General features: G+C 39.6%; 1 protein-coding gene across 14 annotated transcripts in view; it reads left to right on the top strand.

Annotated features, from left to right (window-relative positions):
* Nucleotides 1-6,725, top strand: part of TRIP12 (thyroid hormone receptor interactor 12) — a 151,667-nt gene that overhangs the window by 59,293 nt on the left and 85,649 nt on the right. The gene's annotated exons all lie outside the window — the stretch shown is intronic.

The following is a 6,725-nucleotide window of genomic DNA, read 5'->3' on the forward strand; positions in this document are numbered from 1 at the left end:
TCCCAGACAGGGGCACGAACCCGCGTCCCCCTGCATCGGCAGGTGGACTCTCAACCACTGCGCCACCAGGAAAGCCCGCCACTTATTTTCTAATGTCAGAGTAGGACAGCAAGTTGGTTTTTCTCCTATAACCAGAAACAAAACTGTTCTAGTTATGAGTTGGTCATGACCACAGTTGGAGATCAAATACTCTTTTTTGGTATTGTACATTTTTTGTTTTTTTAAATAAATTTATTTATTTATTTAGGGCTGCTTTGGGTCTCTTCATTGCTGTGCGCGGGTTTTCTCTAGTTGCAGCGAGCGGGAGCTACTCTTCATTGCGGTGCGCAGGTTTCTCATTGCAGTGGCTTCTCGTTACGGAATACAAGCTCTAGGCGCGCAGGCTTCAGTAGTTGTAGCACGTGGGCTCAGTAGTTGTGGTTCGCTGGCTCTAGAGCGCAGGCTCAGTAATTGTGGCGCACGGGCGTAGTTGCTCCGTGGCATGTGGGATCTTCCCAGACCAGGGCTCAGATACGTGTCCCCTGCATTGGCAGGTGCTTTCTTAACCACTTTGGCACCAGGGATTCTAACACTGTGTGTGAGACCACTGTTCCACACATTCTTGATGTGTGGAAATCCTGAGCTAAGTTATTAGAATAAATGTACCCTAGTATTAATTAAACTTTATTCACATGTAATATTTTATGGCCTTTAAGGAGCTTAGACTAAAGATGAATACCTCTTACGTTCATTGCGCTGGGCTCTGGGTCCTAGGTAAATGGGAAAGAAATTGCCTTCTTGAAGCGTATAGTGGAGCAGAAAGAACTAATGTTTGAGAATAATACATTCAAGCAAAGAAACAAACAGTAGATAAGGCATCCTGAGGCACTTTTCTCCCTCTTTTTTCCAAAAAAGACTTCTTCAGGAAGCCAAACGTTAACTTCATTAGAACTGATAAAAAATCGTGGTGACCCTCTTCAATTACATGACTACTGTAATGATGAAGTGCATTTTTTTTCTATTTTGAGAAATCTAAATGATGCACATAACAGAGAACAAAACAGCACTTCCTATGGTTTTCAGAGCATTTAATTTTTGTAATACTTAACCAAGAAGCTTGTTTTTGACCATCTTTTCTCCTTTTGAGCCCACAAAGAAAATTTCAGGTCCACATTTTGATAGGGCTAGAATGTTTTTTGGTCTTTGGAAGACTTTATATAGTGTCTACTAGTATTCTTGTGAAAGTTTAATACTGAACCAGCCTAACCTAGTGTTGAATCAGAGCTGTTAGCTCTGTTTAGTTTAATTCTACAATCTATAAACTATTTTCAGTTGATTCAATATTAGCAACATTTTGACAAGAATACTAGTAGACATTATTGTAAAATTTTGTTTAACCTGTATCATAGGGTGATTGTGAAGGTAACATCTCTTTCTCTTAAATTATAGAATTTGTTCTATTTGTTATTTTAAATATGCAGTATATCTGTATAAAATCTTTTGAATGTGAATATAAATATCGGATGAAGATGAAGATTGGTATCCCGAAGTCAAAAGGAAGTAAAAGGTTGGGTAAAAAGGGACACAGCCGTTTGTCCATCGGTCCAGACAAGGTTTTCTTGACAGTTGGAGTTATTTATCTCTGCTTTTATACCTCTTCCTCTGTCTACTTTTAAGTGCATCTGTATTTGCGTGCTTGTGTGTCTCCATTGTGTGTAGTAGCTGTGTGATATCCACAGTCAGTGGCCCAGGTTGAGTTTACAGCATGGTCCAAGGGATTCACTCTAACCCTTCCAGCCTACCTCATTTGAAGAGCTCATCTCTTTCAATTCTTATTTCTAGGAGGGTCCTGGCACAGGTGAGAGCAGATTGCTCTTTTTTTTTTAATTAATGTATCTTATTTACTTATTTTTGGCTGCATTGGGTCTTTGTTGCTGTGCACGGGCTTTCTCTAGTTGCGGTGAGTGGGAGCTACTCTTCGTTGTGGTGTGCAGGCTTCTCATCGCGGTGGCCTCTCTTATTTGTGGAGCACGGGCTCTAGGCACACGGGCTTCAGTAGTTGTGGCACACGGGCTCCGTAGTTGTGGCTTGCGGGCTCTAGAGCGCAGGTTCAGTAGTTGTGGCACACGGGCTTAGTTGCTCTGCAGCATGTGGGATCTTCCCGGACCAAGGCTTGAACCCGTGTCCCCTGCATTGGCAGGCAAACTGTTAACCACTGTGCCACCAGGGAAGCCCTGAGCAGATTGTTCTCGAGTGTTGTGTCCTTAACTCTTCTCAGAGACCAGCTTTCTTTTTGTACATGTCAGTTAGTGCAATCTTTAAAAGAAAACCTGACCCTACCAGTGGCCGATCAGCGGGGTTTTCTTGGTTGTGAGGTTGCTCTCAAACAGGAAGCCCCGAGGGTTTTGATGCTGCCCCTGTGCCGTAATAAAACCAGTGCAGATATGCTCACTTCATAGTTGCTTTTCCTGCTTTCACAAAATCTGTGCGTTCTGTGGTCACTAATATCACTTTCCCATTTTCATTGCCTCTACCCTAGTTCTAAGCTCTAATTGTAGCCTAAGCTGTTGAAGCAAGAGAAGGGAACCAGCATTTGTTTCACATCTAAAAGTGCCACGTATTTTACATAGGCAGTAACATTTACTTTTCCAAAAAATTGGTGCTTGATGATAGTTATTAAGGAAATTTATTCCAAGGAGGTGAAATAACTTGCCAGGGTAACATATCTCATAAGTGACAGTTAGGATTTGAAGATGGGGTGGGTATGTGTGACTTTGAAGCCTTTGTTTTCTTTGCTATGTCACTTATTTTTCATCCATGTTAGTTGTTTGTGTTTTATTGTTGCAGTCTGTTTGGGTCATTAAGAGATGTTAAGACCCCAGAGGAGATGAACTTTTATTTGATCCTTCTTTACTGGTATTGATTCATCTTTAGGGGTGAATACTGTGTGAACCCAGGGGTTCATATTATACCATTAACTGTGTGTTTGCTTCTTTATACAAATAAGTGAAAAACATTTCAAAACAAAATAATAGCAAATACTTAAAGTGCTTACAAGTGCCTGACAACTTGTAAATAGTTGACATGGATCATCTCATTTACTCCTCATCAGCCCTGTGTGGCAGGTACTGTTATTCACTTCTTACAGGTAAAGAAACTCAGGGTCATTGAGGTCAGGTTACCTGTCCAAGGTCACGGAACTAAGAAGTGACAGAGCCAAGAGTCAAACCCAGGCCATGTGATTCCAGAAATTAGTTGTGAGAATAGGGTACAGAGGATTGAGTAGATTGGGTGAGCTAAATCCAGGCAGGCTTCCTGGAGTCACACAGGGCAGGGTGAATTTTAGGTATGATTAAATAGGTCACTTTAGGAAAGAGTTTATGTAAGGAGGAGTACTGCAAGAGGATTGGCAGTACTTGGTAATTTTATTTAAGAATATAGAGGCAAAATGAAGTATCTTAGAGGAATCCCTGGGCTTCAAGTAATGGTATTTTGGGGAGAGAGAGCTCTTAATTTAGAGCTAAAAATCCTAGATTTGAATCCTAGTTCTGCCATTTTATCAGCTGGTGACTACGAGAAAGTTGGCAACCTTTTCGTTGTAAAATGGGCACAGTAGCTATTTGAGGAATGAATACGTGAGGAGCCTGAGCGCAGCGCCGATAGTACCTAGGATGCACCGCGAAATTTAGGGTGCACAGCTGAAACTGAGTATCTTAGGACAGAGCGTTCAGGAGCATCGTTTTGAAGATGAAGGATTGCTACAAATCCTAGCTATTGATCAGTTTAACGTACCGTCTTTAGATTTGGAAGAGCCTGATTTAAAGTTCTGTTGTCTTCTGCTAGTTTTGTGGGGTTGGGCAAATCATTGAACTACAATTATGATAGCAACCTAATCCCTGATCTCTGCAGAATGATAATATTCATTCTTGTGAAGCATAAATGAAAGACCGTATGTGAAAACAACTTTGTAAAATTAAAATACCATATAAACATAAAATGTGAATTGAGAACTGTTGCGATAGATTTGAAGAGCTTTTGTATGCATTAGGAATTAGTTTGATTTTTTTTTTTTAATTTAACCTTAATCTGGGGGCAGAATTAGATTCAGTGGTTACAGTCCATTCAGTGGGTTAGCAACTCTGGGTAAAAAAATATGTCAGTTAACTAAAAAATGGAGTGGACATTTTGTGAGATAGAAAGCATTCCAAATTGGGTAGGTTGTTTTCTTCAACTTTTAGGACTCAGTGAACCTGTTAATTAGAAGGTGATATGTCTCCTCAGGTATAGGCTCATTCTAAGATACGATTGGTCAGTAAAACTTCCTGGTAAAGGAAGTTTTTTTCAAATTGTAGGAATAACAGTACTTACATGATGCTTTGTGAAAACCCATTTCCCCATGGTCAGATATCACTCAAGGAGATTCAGGATATGCTTTAGTATTTGAAAGCTGTGAGAATTCTTACGGTCACTTCTGTTTAACCCATTATTTTATAAATCTGTTTGACCACCTGTTACCTTGGGAGACAGCAGTGGTCCATGGAACACGCTTTGGGAAATGATACATTTAATCGGGTCACTGAAGCAGGAAGACCTTTCCTGGTGTGCTGATTTGGCATCTGTTGAACAAGTTTCTGGTGAGGAACTAGGGCTGGCAGGAGAACTAGAGAAACAGCTCTTTGTGGTGGGCTACCTGAAGACTGTGGCTTGCCAACTGCAGCTGGTCAAGATAGCTGTGGGACAAAGGTCACCTTGTGTCAGTTGGTAAAAGTTTATAAATTTTTTGCTGCATTGGGTCTTCGTTGCTGCGTGCGGGCTTTCTCTAGTTGCAGTGAGCAGGGGCTACTCTTCATTGCGGTGCATGGGCTTCTCATTGTGGTGACTTCTCTTGTTGCAGAGCAGGTGCTCTAGGTGCGCTGGCTTCAGTAGTTGTGGCACGTGGGCTCAGTAGTTGTGGCTCGCGGGCTCTAGAGCGCAGGCTCAGTAGTTGTGGCTCCTGGGCTTAGTTGTTCGCGGCATGTGGGATCTTCCCGGACCAGGGCTCAAACCCATGTCCCCCTGCATTGGCAGGCGGATTCTTAACCACTGTGCCACCAGGGAAGCCCAATTGGGTTTTGAGAATACCCCAGAAAGGATAGTGTTATATGACAATTTTTAATCCGCATTTGGAAATTATTCTTGCTTTGCGTTGTTTAATCTTAGCAAACAGTCTTAACAAATTTATGTAGCGTGTAAAACCAGTGGGGCAGTGTAATGATACAAATGATTTTTTAAAATATTCAGTGATATTTTGATGTAATATTTAAAAATATTCTTATAATATTCTGCTAATCTATCTTCTCTTTAGGCTAATTTTGAAGTAATTTGACTATTTCAAAGTATGTACTGTCTTAATGGTAGAAGGTGATGGATGGCATAGACGTGTAAGAAACAGTTTGTGATCAGAATCTGCGATTAATTATGGAATGTATTTATAGAAAAATTTAAAGGTGTTATGTTTGCAGTTCGATGTGTCTACTTGCAGGTCCAGTTCACTTTCCGTTATTTGAAGTAGACATCATGCGCACATTATTAATAACGTAGTCAGCAGTAGTTACCAGCTCATTCTCAGCTTGAGTCTCATACTCTTCCGTGACTTGCGTGCAGCCTGTGGCCATTATTAGAACTAGAAAAGAACCAGGCAGATGCCGAATTCTGGGAAGGTGATTCTGCTAAGAGACATGGTACTTCGTGCCTCTAGCACGGAGAGAGGAAAGAAGAATGAGTCAAGCAGGACAGAATAATTTAAAAGTAAACTCTTGGTTTTACCTAGTTGGGTCTTAGAGGGCCATACCCGCTGAGTTTTTAAAAATTGAATTATCTTTTAGCCTGGTGATGTATTGGGTGAGGAGCTTAAAGGAAAAAGGATTGAGTGTTAAGAGTTTTCTGTATTATAAAGCAACTGTTAAAATAATTTAGTACTTAAAACTTTTATAGTACTAATCTGTAACCACATATTACCAATAGTAATTTACCAAAAATGAGTTGCCAGATTTTTTAAAAAGGAATATTAAATGGAAACAAATATTATTGACCTCTTTACGGCTTGGCTTTGTTTTATACTGTGAATTTTAAACAACCGTACCAGGTCAGAGTAAGAATTAATTCAGCCAAATTACATTTTACTAAACTTATATTTCAGTTAAATGAAAATTGCTTTTTCTTACTCATGCCTCTGTGTTCTATAATATTTTGATACTTCTGATTATAAAGTGTTATCAAAAATGAAAAATCCAGAAAATGTTAAAACGTACAAAGAAGAAAAAATAATAACTTAATCCCATCCCTAAGGGCTGTCTCTTTCTTCCTGTGTGTATCCTGCTAAAAATTTTCCTTCATATTAATCAATACTTAATGTGTAGTTTAAAGTCAAGTGATACAAGATTTATTATTAAAAAATAGCAGGCTTCCTGCCACATTGCCTTTCCGCATAGCCAGTCATTTTGGTATTTACTTCCGTATCTATAATGTGAGACGTTATGTGCCCATATGTCTATTTGTTGAAGTTTTTCACTTAGAGCACTACTGTGTGGCCTATATGGGAGATTTACCACACCTATTCACCCACCAAACGCATACTGTACATGCTTCACATTTTTCCAGTCATGATCGTTGCTCAGTTAACACTGAGTCTGTAGGAACTTTTCTTTTCTTACAACTTTTTTTTTTTTTTTTTTTTTTTTTTTTTTTTTTGTTTAATTATTTTTTTT

Source organism: Neophocaena asiaeorientalis, unplaced genomic scaffold (assembly GCF_003031525.2).
Source record: "Neophocaena asiaeorientalis asiaeorientalis breed wild unplaced genomic scaffold, Neophocaena_asiaeorientalis_V1.1 scaffold388, whole genome shotgun sequence".
NCBI classification, from domain to species: domain Eukaryota; kingdom Metazoa; phylum Chordata; class Mammalia; order Artiodactyla; family Phocoenidae; genus Neophocaena; species Neophocaena asiaeorientalis.